This window comes from Paramisgurnus dabryanus, chromosome 11 (genome assembly GCF_030506205.2).
Source record: "Paramisgurnus dabryanus chromosome 11, PD_genome_1.1, whole genome shotgun sequence".
NCBI lineage: Eukaryota > Metazoa > Chordata > Actinopteri > Cypriniformes > Cobitidae > Paramisgurnus > Paramisgurnus dabryanus.
In genome coordinates, this window is record NC_133347.1 from 31,222,152 (window position 1) to 31,236,912 (window position 14,761).

Genomic DNA, 14,761 nt, shown 5'->3' on the forward strand with positions numbered 1-14,761 from the left:
CATTTACTGGTTGAGAAACACTGCCCTAGGCTATAGGTCCCTGGACTTTACTTTAAGAAGTAGCTCACCTACTTTTAAGTTGGTTCTGATGTTGCTACACATAATTTGTGTATACTCTGTTCTGTGTCTTCTGAACAGATATTAAAGCGAGTTAATACAAACATGCAAATTTGTGCTTATTCCCTCACCCAATGAGAATTGATAAGAGAATCGATAAGGAATCGGATCGATAAGCAACATCGATAATGGAATCGGAATCGTTAAATTCTTATCAATTCCCATCCCTAATCTTAGACTTTATTCAGTCCACAAGAAAATTACCACAATTCCAGCATACGGTGAAATCATGTAGTATTAGCAATGTACGACTTCACTTACATCATTTTAAAGAGATTCCAAGCATTATGTAGACATGACATTTATCTTCTGATGGTATGAAAAGAATTCGTTAAGCTACAGTAATTTTTCTGACGCGTTTTTGAAAAGATGTGATGGGAGAGATAACAGAACGCGCATTATGTATATTTTCTTAATTTTGTGAAAAGCACAACATTCAGTTTTTATAGACACACAAAAAATGACACTTTAACATTTTAAATGATGTATAAATAATATCTGTATGTCCAAAATCAGCAGAGTAATCCAAGTCTCTTTGCGCAGTTATTGAAAAATAAAGAGTTTGCGCCGCGACCGCAGGGAGGGTTAATATTCGGCTCTCCTGATTTTGCCAAGTGGTTGATGTCCTCAGGGCATCATTATGTTGACCCTGGGACAACATTTCAATCAACCAATCAGATTTCAGAAAAAAGTTTAGAGTTAGTTTTAAGTTAAAGCTTAAAACCAGGATTAGCTGTTTCTAGACTATTGTTTTTCACTTATCATGTCCCTCTGGTTTTAGGGTTTGGTTATGGTTAGGGTTGGGGTGGGTTTAGGTTTTATTTAGAAAAATGTTGTCCTTGGGTCAACACAATATGTTGCCCTGAGGACATCAACCACTTGGCAAAATCAGTCCGAGCATATGATTGACCCCTGAATCATCTGAGTGGATTCTTCTGGATATCTCTTTGTCATCTTGGGTCGTGTTTCAACTCTTCTGCTCTTGTTTTTCTGTTCTTGAGAACCTGGACTGTTATTTCTGGGAAGCGGTAGGACTGAGACATTATTTCATGCACATTGCCCAGGACTGAGATATTTTTTTCTTACATATTCTTCTGCATCCTAAGGAAAAACTGAACATTTACATATTGGGGATATGCTTTTTGAAATACTTGGGTTATAATTTTACTGTTTATATTTGTTTGAATCTAATTGTCAAATTATTTTCATTACTTGAGTGTTTTTGAAGTGCCAGGAAAAAAAGGGGAAAAAACATTTACCTATATTGCCACAATATATATATATATTCCTGGCTAACTGTTCTTTGTGTGTGGCATTGATATTTTTATATTTCCATTTATGGTGTTTGTGTCATGTGTTTTTTTTTTTGGAAATCAGAGTATTTGACTTAAATCAGTGGTTCTTAACGTTATTCCTGGAGGCCCACTGCCCTGCACATTTTGTATGTCTCCCTTATTTAACACACCTGATTCAAATCATCAGCTCATTAGAAGGGATCTTCATGAACTGAACTGAGTCTGTCAGACAAAAGAGACATACAAAATGTGCAGGGCAGTGGGCCTCCAGGAATAACGTTAAGAACCACTGACTTAAATGACACGTGCCCCAAAAACTCCTTGAAGAAACTTGGAGTAGAGCTGCACGATTAATCGTTAAAAGATTGTGATCTTGATTCGACCCCCCAAACGATCTTAATTCAGTATTTTGACGATTCAGGTAATTATATTTTTAAGGAGGAAAGACGCCGTTTCGTCAGTTCTCTCGACAACACGCAATCACAGCGGCCGCGATGAGGTCTCATTTATTATTGCGCAAGCCAGGTGTGCTCGTGTTCGCTCCACTGGTACAGCGGATGCTTTCGCCGAGAAGTTAGACAGAAAGAAACAGAAACTGAAGAGAATGAGTGAGGCAGAGCAATGCGCAGGTACGTTCAACAAGAACCTTGACGTTGTTTTAGTACCAAAAAGAGAATCTTATCCCTTCCGAAAGGGTTTTTAGCACGGGGGAAACATTGGCTGCGTCCAAATAACCACACTTGCTGTTTTTGCACTTGACTGCTTAAATTACGTTTGTATTTGGCCCAAGTGTAGTGGGCGTGACTATTAAGCGTGCATGTAGATTTATTCATCCGATGAACGTTCACGCTGCCAGTGAGAGCATCAAAAAAACACTAATGCATTCTCTGGAAATCTCTCAAGTGGAGGTTTCCACCTTTCGATTGGTTGGCGCCGAACGTTTCCGTCTTGGTGCCGAACCGCGTCAAAGCTCATTACCATAAAGTAATGTTAATCCATGTCTACTTAAAATGTATATTTTCATTTTTTTCTTTAAATAAAATAAATAAATAATAACTCTACTATAAACATTAACTGAATTTAAAGATTATGTACATTTATCTGAAACTTTCAGAAGCACAATTCTTTGCACCTGTAAAAACTAATCTTAAACTAATGTTCAGGGGTTGTACATCTTTAAAATTAACAAAGTTCTTGAGAATCGTGAGAGAATCGTGATCTTAATTTTAGGCAAAAGAATCGTGATTCTCATTTTATACAGAATCGTGCAGCTCTACCACACTCACAAGATAATAATTAAAACACGTTATTGCATAGCGCAAAAAGCACATGCACTCACATATCAATGGGTTTAAAAACAAACATTTTAAGGTTTAAGACATTTTTACCCCATTTTCTGGTTTGTATTCATCGTGGATCCTAACCTCCAAATGTGTATTATACAACAAACGGAATTCTGTCAACGTCTGTGATTTAAACATGTCATGTTTTTAAGATGAAGCGTCCCATGTGTGTTTTATGAAAAATACTATTCGATGTAAACTTTTGTTTGTAACATTCAAAGGTTCTTATACACAATCAAGAATTAAACATTTAGACGTGTCTGAGTAAACTTATATCTGATAGCGCATGAACCGCTCGTGTCTTTCTGTGTGTGTGTGTGTGTGTGTGTGTGTGTGTGTGTGTGTGTCTGGCTGTTTCTAAAACCTTGATGTTATTTCTGCCCCCCATTGACATAAAGTAAAAGTTTTTTTTTTTTAGATTTTAGGTATCATTACACAGATACTGAGTACAAACATGTTATCTCTTATTTGTGATTTAAAGAAGTTAAAAATCTTTAAGACATTTTAACACATCTACTAATTTTTTTAATGTCTCGTTAAACCCATCTGTTATCCCTTTAGGGAACAATAAAATGTTTGCAAATATTATTTATCAAAGTTGACGAAAGGCTATTATAATCTAGGTTGCCAGTAACTTGACAACAAACATTTCTTTAAAGACAAAACATTTAACAAACTTGGCATGTCACACAGAGACACACTAGGATTTTTTTTGTGTGGTTTTGTTAAACATGATTGTGTGCTTCCATAAAGCTAGCTATAACCACAACACAAGATAGGACATGGCTCTACACAACATTAAAAACATGTGCTTATATTAAATAGGTAAAACCTTAATTTTTTTACTAAATAAAATAAAAATATACTATTCGAGCATCTTAACCTAAGGTTAGGTTAGGTTTAAGATGAATCAGCGTCTCTAGCTTTACGACTTACAGCACAACCCCCCCAGAGGATATAGGGGTGTGTGTGGTTTGGTAGTTATCACGTGGTAGGCGCCCAAACGATCAACGGCATGGAGGTTTGTGAAAAGGAACGGGGCCTGCACAGATGAGAAGCTCTTCGACTGAACACAGGAACTTTATCAAAAACTTAACCCCGGATTAACACAACATAGAACAATTTTGAACAACTGTGAAGGAACCGCACACCCCAGAGGCTTGTTTTAGGTTTTGCAGGAACTGTGGACACTATTTGACCAAATTAAGGCACGATTCTTTTGTTGCTGTGAAGGTGTCCGAACTCACAAACAAACAATCAAGCGCTGCACGAAAGTTGTCTACGACGTTACAGATTTTTGAAAAAGATGGCGCAAAGATCATTCGAACGATTTCGCAATGGGCAGATGGGGTATGTGTATGGTACCGACCTTTTTAAAGATATGCTTAAAAAGAACTACAAGCGGGAGATGACCAATCTACTATGTACTGTGATATACAAAGATGCCAATGTGTGCCTGCCTCCAAATTATTGCGAAGCTAATGCCGAGCGTGTAACCAGACTCAAGGAAAAAACAGATGGTGTGAAAAGTATAGATGAATCTTCAATAACATGGTTTAGATAACTCTTCATACAAGAGAACCAGCCTGTGTGCTTATTAGAAAAGCCCTAGAGATATTTTATGAATGTGATGATGGCGAGTTTTACATTGTTAACATCATCCTCATGTCGGCATTTGTAATTCATGTATGCGTTGATATGCTTGTAAAGAAGCGTGAAGTTAATGTATGTGAAATCATAGAAAAAGCCATACATTTTATGCTTGAAAAGGCCATAGGCTCCTGCATACACTTTCTATGGTATCTAGACAACATCATAACATTTAATGATGATTAAAGGGCCCATGTCACAGGACTTTTTTAAGATGTCAAATACATCTTTGGTGTCCCCAGAGCACATGTGTGAAGTTTTAGCTCAAAATACCATATAAATAATTTATTATAGCATGTTAAAATTGCCACTTTGTAGGTGTGTGCAAAAATGTGCCGTTTTGGGTGTGTCCTCTAAAATGCACATGTGCAGATCAAGTGCAAACACTGATCACAATGATGGTGGTTTGTTGAAATTGAAACTCAATTGTTCTGTGAATTATTTTCTCTCTGCACTAAATGGCAGTGCTGTGGTTGGATTATTATAATAAGAGCTCCTTATGACATCATAAGGAGAGCCAAATTTCAACGACCTATTTTTTCATGTGCTTGTAGAGAATGGTTTACCAAAACTAAGTTACTGGGTTGATCTTTTTCAAATTTTCTAGGTTGATAGAAGCACTAGGGACCCAATCATAGCACTTAAACATGGAAAAAGTCAGATTTTCATGTCATGGCCCCTTTAAAAACCATGCGTGTGAGCCAGTGGCACTTCTTACGCAAGTTTTTACATGATATGTTTTTAGTTTTCCAAAAGTCTTAAGCTATTTTATTTTTCACTTGCCACAATGATTGTCAATCCATGTCCATCAACAATTGTATACTTAAAAAAAAAAACTATGTTTTAGTAGTTTCAATGTTTTGTCACTGTGATATTCTGCATTGAATTTGTTTACTGCTTATGTTTCTTGTATGTTTCGCTGCACCGATTTCATAAAAACAAAAAATATACATGGAATCTTTGTCTTAATGTCTGTGTTGTTACCATTAGATGTAGTCCTCAGAACATTTAGACATCTTGTTTAGACAATGTGTGACATTACTCATTCTACATATGTTGTTGCGACAGAGAAACGTGAAACATTAATAGAAATTACATGTGCCTACTTCTCATGTCCTTCAGCGGTGTAAAAATAAAGTCATCAGCGTTAGTATGAAAAGCTAAATCCCACAGGCACGATCTGATCCTAATTCTGTAATTTGGTTACCTCCGGCTGTCACATAGACAGAGACCAGCTACTCCATGTCTCTACGAATCCTGACAGAGTTTTGGCTTTATGTACACACACACACACAATATGTTACAATATGCCTATGTTACAGACAAAATATGAATAGAGAAAAACTAGTCAACGAAATGTTGTCTTTCATATTTTGTCTGTAACATAGGCATATTGTAACATATTGTGTATTGTTTTTTTATGATATATTAGGGCATATAAATGTTGATTTCCAGTTTAGTACATTGCTTATACAAAGACATTTTATTTCAACACAGTTCAGTCAACTTTTCTCATCTCAGTATAGCATTATAGTTTGGTAAAAGCTGTTCATTCATTCACACACAGACACGATTTATAAAACAGTCTTTTTGCAGTTTGCATAAACTAATCTATATCTCGATAAGAACAAAGCACTTAATAATGAAAAACCGGACTATTGAGTTGCTCCTCAAAATTAATTTAAATCAGCACTTCAGAGGTACGTTTCCCATGATTAATCATCACAGCCTCGCAAGATGATGTAAAGTACTGTAATCTGATTAAACTTGTTGTGTTTATCGATTTGATGTGGGGGCGTTGAAACGTTTGCATGGATCGCTTCAGATTATTTGCGTTTGAATAGGGTGCGCTCTCCATGGCCCTGGTCACATTAAAAAATAATACGCTGAAATGAGAACGACTGACATCTCTCTATTTTCATACAGATTACATAAACAGAGAATGTGTGCTTTTGTTATTAATCAGATCATTTAAAAGTACACACTTAAATGATTATAAAAATATATTGCTCATGCCTTGGTGAATAGTATTCGCTGAGTTTTGTTTAAGTTTAAAGAAAAAAAGTTCACTGAGACTAAAAGCACACCCTGTTTATTTTCTTTATTTTACATAAGCACAATGTTTTATTTCGATTCTAAGTGGACACATAAAAAAGAAGACATTTAAGAGTATATTTTTTATATTTCTTAAGTCTGTATGACCAAAAATGACAGAGTATTTTAAAGGCTCTCTAAGCGAATATGTTCAATGTCACTTGTTGTTGATATTTGAACTGTTTTCAAACAAACGGAGCGTAGCTACCTCCTCCCCCTCCCTTCCGTGCTTTCGTGAACGCGACCAACCCTCACCCTCAAATCCTTCTTGGCGTTTATTGGCTGTAAAACTTTGTTTTGTTTCGTGGTGCAGGTTTGGCCACTGTGTGTATATTGAAGTTTGTAGAGCCTGGGCTGTCTACAGAGATCGCGTTTTTACAGTTTGATCTGTAATACGCGCGACGGCATAGGGCGGGTGTAGGCAAGTTCAGTCCTACAGAGCCGCAGTCCTGCAGAGTTTAGTTCCAACCCTAATCAAACACACCTGAACAAGCTAATCAATGTCTTTAGGATTTAGACATCAGGTTAGATTATCAGTGCTTAGGCTAAAATATGCAGGACTGCGGCTCTCTAGGACCGAACTTGCCTACCCCTGGCATAGGGTTTTGAGCCAAACAACATAAAATAATGTGTTGGACACCTACAAGCATATGGCAGGCAAAACGTGGCACAATATCATCACGTTAGCTAACATGAATATGCCAGCATGACATTAATGGCCTGAGTAAAAAAATTATATGACCTAATATTGCTGAAAATGATGGACAGTCTGCTGATGACTTTATACACATCGTTTTGTTTGCATTTAGATGAATGAAAACAGATTATCTTACCTTTTTCAAATGAACTCCAGGCACAAGTTCTTCAGGTGATAATGTCGTTATTTTCCTGGGCACTCACGCGGTAGCCTGGTCCAACCAGACTCTCGTACTTTCATTTCATTTGTACAGAGAGTCTGGCCACGCTCCATTGCAAAGCGTTACTTCCATTAAGGAGGGTCCTCTGTGGAAGTTCAAAACTATTGGATCTACCAAGAGTCACTCAGGATCTGACATAGGCGATCGCTAACGTGTGGTCGTGACGTATATCATGCGCCAAACTGGCCGGAAACAAGAAGTCCAAATAATCATAACAACAAACTTAGCATACCTGGTTCTTGCTCCGGCTTTAACTTCTGTATATTCGGTAGTTTTGCAACAACAACAGAGCTTTTCTCACGTCTTTCTCCGCTGCCATTACTGAACTACAACTCAAACTGACGCACGACCTCAACGTCATCGTTCTTAGCCACACCCCTCTGTTCGCTGATTGGACCTGCAGAAATTTGCAGGAGAAAACGAAAGTCTACACAGAAGTCCCAGACGTAGTACTGAAGCGAAATGAAAATTAAGCGGTAGCAAGTAGGAGGGCGGAGGCAGGCTACTCACGCGGTTTGTCATCTAGCGTAATCTCCCATGATCTTAGTCCATCTTCAGTGCAAGATCATTCTGACTATGCTTATCCACCATGATTTTCTCACATTCACTCTTAAAACATTAAATTATTTTGTTAAAATTGCACGTTCGACTTATTTTAATGCAATAACCAGCTAATTTCCTTTTTTTGAGTTCAGGGTGTGGTTATCCATATTGCTTGTACACTTTTTTTTACCACATATTTTCCTTCCATTTGCCTCTCTATTCATGTGCTTGGACACATAGCTCTGTGAACAGCCAGCCTCTCTTGCAATGACGTTTTGTGTCTTACCCTCCTTGTGTAAGGTGTCAATGGTTGTCTTTTGGACAACTGTCAAATCAGCAGCAGGGCTGGACTTGTAATCTGGCATACCGGGCAAATGCCAGTGGCCTGACGCACTTGTGGTCTAGTCGATATAATATGATTTTTTTAATTAGCAAATGACCGGCCCATAAAGCAGGGACAGCGGCCCATTGGTTCATTTTCCATACTGACATTGGGCTGGCCCAATCATCTCTTAACAGGCTCCACCTCTCCCCCTCTGTTCTTGTGTCAGATGCAGTCAGTGGCTCAGAGCCAGAAATCTGTGGATTTAGGATGGAGAAACAAAAGCACAAGGGGGGTGCTGAGAAGTTGCTGGCCAAAAAAATAACAATTCTAGAGGTTGATGCCTCAACATGTGCAAAAACCTGACATGTTTAGTGCTGTAGCTTCAGTTTCCAAGCCTACAGTACCTGATGCCATTTTGCAAAAACAGGTGAACATAGCACAAGGAGCTAGGAGACGTGACTAGTAATGGCGGCCCCCAGGGAGAGGAGCAGGTGTCTGATAGTGAAGTCAAGGAGGGACAGAATGAGCAGGAGAGTGTAACTGAAACGGTAAGCATGGCAGCTAAGGTAGTCAGGAGGATAGTGTATGTGTGGGCCTGGTTGGGCCACGACGACGAAGATGATGATTTACCTAAATGAATGAATATTATAATAAGACAACATAATCGTTGTCGCTATTATAAAGTCTGTCACATTGTCACCTACTGCACCAGCCACTCAGTCAGCTAAAGTCAAATAACACTGCATAAGCTAATTTGCATTGTTTTTTGTAGCTAGGTTAGCAGAGTTAACTTATTCAATTGCAACTTCGGCTGACTATTCTAATGTTTACCCTTTAAAACCTATAACGGCCGTATGGGCCTTCTCTAAAAAAAACTTAAATGATGCCATTTGATTATTTTAATTATTACTCAAAATGGCTGCGTCAAAGCATCCACGACGAGTTACACGTTGTAAGAGAGGTAGCTAGTGCATGCTATTTCGGGATTAAAACCCGCTTTGCATTTTGAAAGCTGTATATTTTTGTTTAGCTGTATATTCAACGAAGTAGATATTTTCTCATGTTTCGAATGAATTTCCAATATCATTAATATTCAATATGTACGGTGCGTGAATAATATGAATGCATATATATTATATACAACGTTTTGTGTGAGTAATTTGGTAGTATAGTTTGTTTTTCTTTTTTATGGGAAGTATCTCAACAATGAGAGGTAAATGTTGTTTGGTGTCATATAAAATAGGGGTTTGTGCTCTTTAAAACAAAGTAGCCTATACTTGAAATTGTAAACTAGTTTTTCTGTTGTCTGATTCATTGAAAAAAATAATAATGTAAGAATTAGCAGTATTCTACATCCACATTCTATTGGGTTCTAGAGGGTTAACCAGCTTTTATAACATGGAGCACATTGTCCATCAAGAAATCCTGCTCTTTTAGAATACAGGACTATACAACCAAAATGGATCTTACTAAGTGTACTTTTAATAGTTCTTCTTAATAATTGTAATCATCTCTCTCTCTCTGTCCTTATGTATAGTCAAGCCAGGTTAAGTTAGCAGTGGAGGCGAGAGACAGGGAGGAACAGGCTGTAGACTACTTTGCCCGTCCTGAGCGTGCCATGATGCAGGTGTTTTTAAATCATCACCCCAAACAGGATGCTAAAAACCCTATGGTGAAGAAGGTGTTCACCAGTAAAGATGGCAAAAAAACAACTTTATATATCAAAGATACTTGTATGGTGATAATTTTACTCATTTAGTTATTATTCTTGTCCCTCTCTCTCTCTCTCTCTCTCTCTCTCTCTCTTCTTTCAGGATGCCATTTGTGTCCATCTTTTTAAATGGAATTCATGAAATAAATAAACTTTTTCATGATATTATAATTATATGACCAGCAACCTTATTATAAGGTATACGATATATTCAGTATCACATTATCCCACCACTCACAATTGTAAACAATCTTAAAACACAATTTTTCACACACATTTCCATAATTTCCCCATAATTATTGATTTTTTTCAGAGGGTTACATATGAAACATCATTTGTATATTTTCATGTCTGGAAAAAAATGGGTTAAGTGTTTCTACATTAAAAAGACCAGTTAAAAACACTTGTACAGAACAATGAACTGTACTATATTGTGTCTATGAAGAGTGTCAGGCACAGTTGATGGAGCAGCAACTGAGTCCAACAGTCGATCCAGTTTTGTTCTCAGCTGATCCCTCTGGCCCACCAATGCCCTCTTCTCTTCACACAGTTTTTTTTTAGGGTAATGAAGGCAGTAGGAACTAGGTTTCCTTCATGATCAGAATCAAGAGTGGTGGTAAGGGGATGTCTTCTGTACCACTGTCTTCCATGGCTTTAACTCCAAAGAAAAGAGTGCAAGTCAAGTTAATCACTTATCACAAATTACTTATCACATAGCCATGTCTAATGACAGTAATTATATTAAGTATGTCAAAATTTGCTAGTAAGCCTGCATTAGCTTACTCATTAATATAATGTGATGTTCAACAACAAATATAATATGAACACAACAGTATTTAATATTGTATTTTTTGTAAATAATGTGTGTTAATTTTGTGTTCTCTGTGCAGTGGGTCAGGAAGTGGCTCTGCTGCAAGGACATTACACAATTTACTTTCTGCGAATAGGTTTACACCTTTAAATGTACATTTAATGACATATTGTGACATTTTAGTGCTCTAACTATACATTTAAAGTAAAACACATTACGACTAGAAAACATCTTACCTGATTTTAAATCTTTGATTTATTTTTGACCGAGAACGGGGACCACGGCCCTACCACCGCCTCCCGGAACGTGCACTACTATGGTCAAACTTCTGTTCCTTCTTCGTTGTTTTCCCACACACACACACTCACCAACAACTTCTAAACCTAACACATGGATCTGTCTCTCCCAGCAATAAAATTATGATTGTGTGCATTTCCATGGTAAGAGAATGTCCAGCAGGGGGCAAAGTTTTTCTTTTTTCTAGTAAAATCGATTTTATTCAAGTGCCTTGAATCTTTTTTCCAGTTTTTGTTCATTGTAACTATATAAATAATTCATTATTTCAGTAACACTTTACAATTAAGTTGTATTAGAAAACATAACAAGATGCATTAAATAACATGAACAAACAATGAACTGTCAGGAATGTGGACGAGAACCCAAACGCAGACGATGAGGGGTTTAACAAAAAACACTATAAAGACAAAACTAGAAAACAAAGCCCACGTGGGGGCATAACAACATGTAATACACGATAACGTCACAAAAGACAGACTTAACACTAAACTTGACTAGACTTTGATATTTAAACTGAAAGGCACACGACTAGAAACACAGGACAAAAGACAAGAGGGGATTAAATAGGAAAAACTAAACAAGATAACAAGGAAAAACAGGTGAGGGGAATGAACTAATGATTACAATGAACAGGGAGAACAAGGGGGTGGAGACAACCTACGAGACACCGAAGGGCTTGTTCGACAGCCGGATGACGTCAAAGTATCGCGAGACGAAATACGATTTCTTGAATCATTCTCGCGGTACTTTGACGTCATCTGGCTGTCAGTTCTTGCGGCGCCGCATGAAGTCGAACAAGCCTAAGGTCATGAGCCTTCACATAGAACATGGGACTGCCAGAACCCCACCATCATGACAAGACATATATAAAACAGGACTCTTTGGCAGGATCCTGGCAATGAAAAATATATTTCTTTTTGTTAAGTTATTAAAAATCAAAACAGTAATGCAAACAAAACAATTACAATACAACCACAACAGTGACAATTGAACAGTGTGTTTAATAATTAAAATGGTTAATTACAGCCAGAATGTTCAGAATTGTGTCATCCAGGACACAAATTACTTCAAAAAGTATAAGAAGTTTAAAACTTGTTTACTTTTAACAGAATTATATTTGTAAATTCTACTTAAATGTGTAATATAACAGACAGTACAACACAAAGAACTTTCTTATGGTTATAACCAGTCTCTCTTTTTTTTCCAATTTTCAATAAAATATAAAATACGTTTTTAATGCAACATGATCTCACAAAGTTCCGTGGGATAGTCACGGAATTTTGTGCTCATTTTTCAGTGGCATTCTCACGGATCTCCGCATTTTTCCGTGGCCCTGCTACGGACTGTCTTTTTCCGTGGCATTCTCACGGATTGGTTACTCAACTGCTTTTTCCTATTTTCAAACCATTTTCACTTCGGTTTAGGGTTAGATTTGGTGTTTGCGTTAGTATGTCACTTTAACTATTGGTTTATACTATTTTTTCAGATTTATTTTTTTTATATTTTCTAAACTTTAAACAATTGTCGCCTGGCGTTGGGGTTAGAGTTGGGTTTGGGTAGGGATGTCATTTCATGTAAATCTAACCCTAAACCGAAGCGAAAATGGTGAGAAAATAGGACAAAACAGTTGAGTAACCAATCCGTGAGAATGCCACGGAAAAAGACAGTCCGTAGCAGGGCCACGGAAAAATGCGGAGATCCGTGAGAATGCCACGGAAAAATGAGCACAAAATTCCGTGACTATGCCACGGAAATTCGTGAGATCAGGTTGTTTTAATGTCATGAATTAAGTGGCCAATGGATCCATGTCTGTGAATCTTACCAAGCCAGCAGTTCCACTCAGTTAGACAAAGATTTTTTTAGTGAATGTTTGGTGAGGTTTCCCCTGCATCTATATATTATCACCTGATTGTGGATGGATGAAGTATCATCGGTGGTTGACCTGAAAATGAATGTAACTGAGCTGCTGCAATCACTTAGAATTGGACTCACAGATCTTACATACTTTCGTATGATGGGTAGCAGATTACTTCTGGAGAGATGTTTGACTAACTTCAATATTGGTTTTCGAGATGTTGCTTCCATCTCCAACATTCCAAAGACCCATGAATGTTTCCTTCGCTATGTACTTAAAGCATCCACAAATGTACTACACACAGTCAAATCAAAAGGATACAGCAATGTTATTATTTAAATTTAAATATCTTAAATATTTTTATATTTAGTAATCTCAACAGCATCTGCTATTTAATGTTGTACCTTTCATTTATGCCGTGATGTTAACAGCATGGTATTCAAAAGTGTTATTTGTGCTTATTACACGGCTCTCTGGAATGCTTGATTCTGATTGGTCACTTGAGACATTTGCAGGTTCGTTCTTTTCAAATAATAACCGCTCCAAAATAATAACGCATAGCCGGACTATAATAACGCCGCCAATAAAGATCAATAAAGATTACTGTCTGTTTGGCGCCATCTTGTGACAAACACTCGACAACCACGACAAGACACAGACAGCTTACTGAGACTGAACTTGACAAAATAGAGCATGACAGCTACGAAGCCAACACACAAAAAATACAGAATGGGCATTAAAACTTCTCAAAGACTGGCTAAAAGAGAAAAAAATGGAGACAGACAAGTATGAAGCAGAGGATCCTAATAAGGTATTACGATCATTTTATGCATCTGTGCAAAGTTTCGCGGAAGGATAAAAATGTTAATTTAAAACAAATATGCCAATAAAATGTTTCAAATTCATATTCATGTCCAGTTTTTTTTTTATGTGGCAAGAAGCAGTGTAATAAGCGGGATAATGTAGAGGCAGCCGGTAGTTATTGGGAAATAATCCCCTTCAGTGTGATACAAGACCCTCCGCTTCGCGTCGGGTCCTGATCACACTGTCGGGGCTTATTTCCCATTATAAAACGGGCAGTTCTGGTTCTTCATTCTGATTGGTTGAAACGCGTTCTAAGCCGTGATAAAATACACCGGTAACCTCACGGTTCAGACCACATTACATAAGTATCACTGCGCCACTGTTACTGCGTATTGATTTATGAAAATAAACACCACAGTCTTAAATCATATTTTTAATTTGTCTACAATTGCACAATTAATGGCGATATCCAGATGAATGTCAATAAATATTGTTGAGTCATCTCGTCGATAAAGAGAAAACGTTGTCTAAGGATTTTATAACTCAAGTTCATACGTCTGCTATTATCCACTGGGTGGCGATCTTACCCAACTTAAACACTGACACATTCACTGAAAACACCGTGTAGTACTGTTCATGGCTCCGTCTGAATCTGATCTCTTACTAAAGTTCTTCACAAAAATGGAATTATCTCCGCTTTTAATAAAAAAATTTGAGAGGTGATAAGAGATCAAATGAAGGTAGGATTAAATGTTTTTTTGGTTGTTTTTGTTTCAAAGCGGATGGTCTGTTCTTTCATTTGATATTTTATGTTTATATAAAGAAGATAATTTTCTGGAAGGCATTAAACTAAAACTGGGTGGCAACTTAAAAAAAAAAAAACCGCTGACGGGGAAAGAGTTCAGCATGCTTCCAAGCATATTTGATCATCACTTCAACAGTTGCACGATATAAATGTTAATGTATAAATTAGATGAATGGTGATTTATAAAATAAACA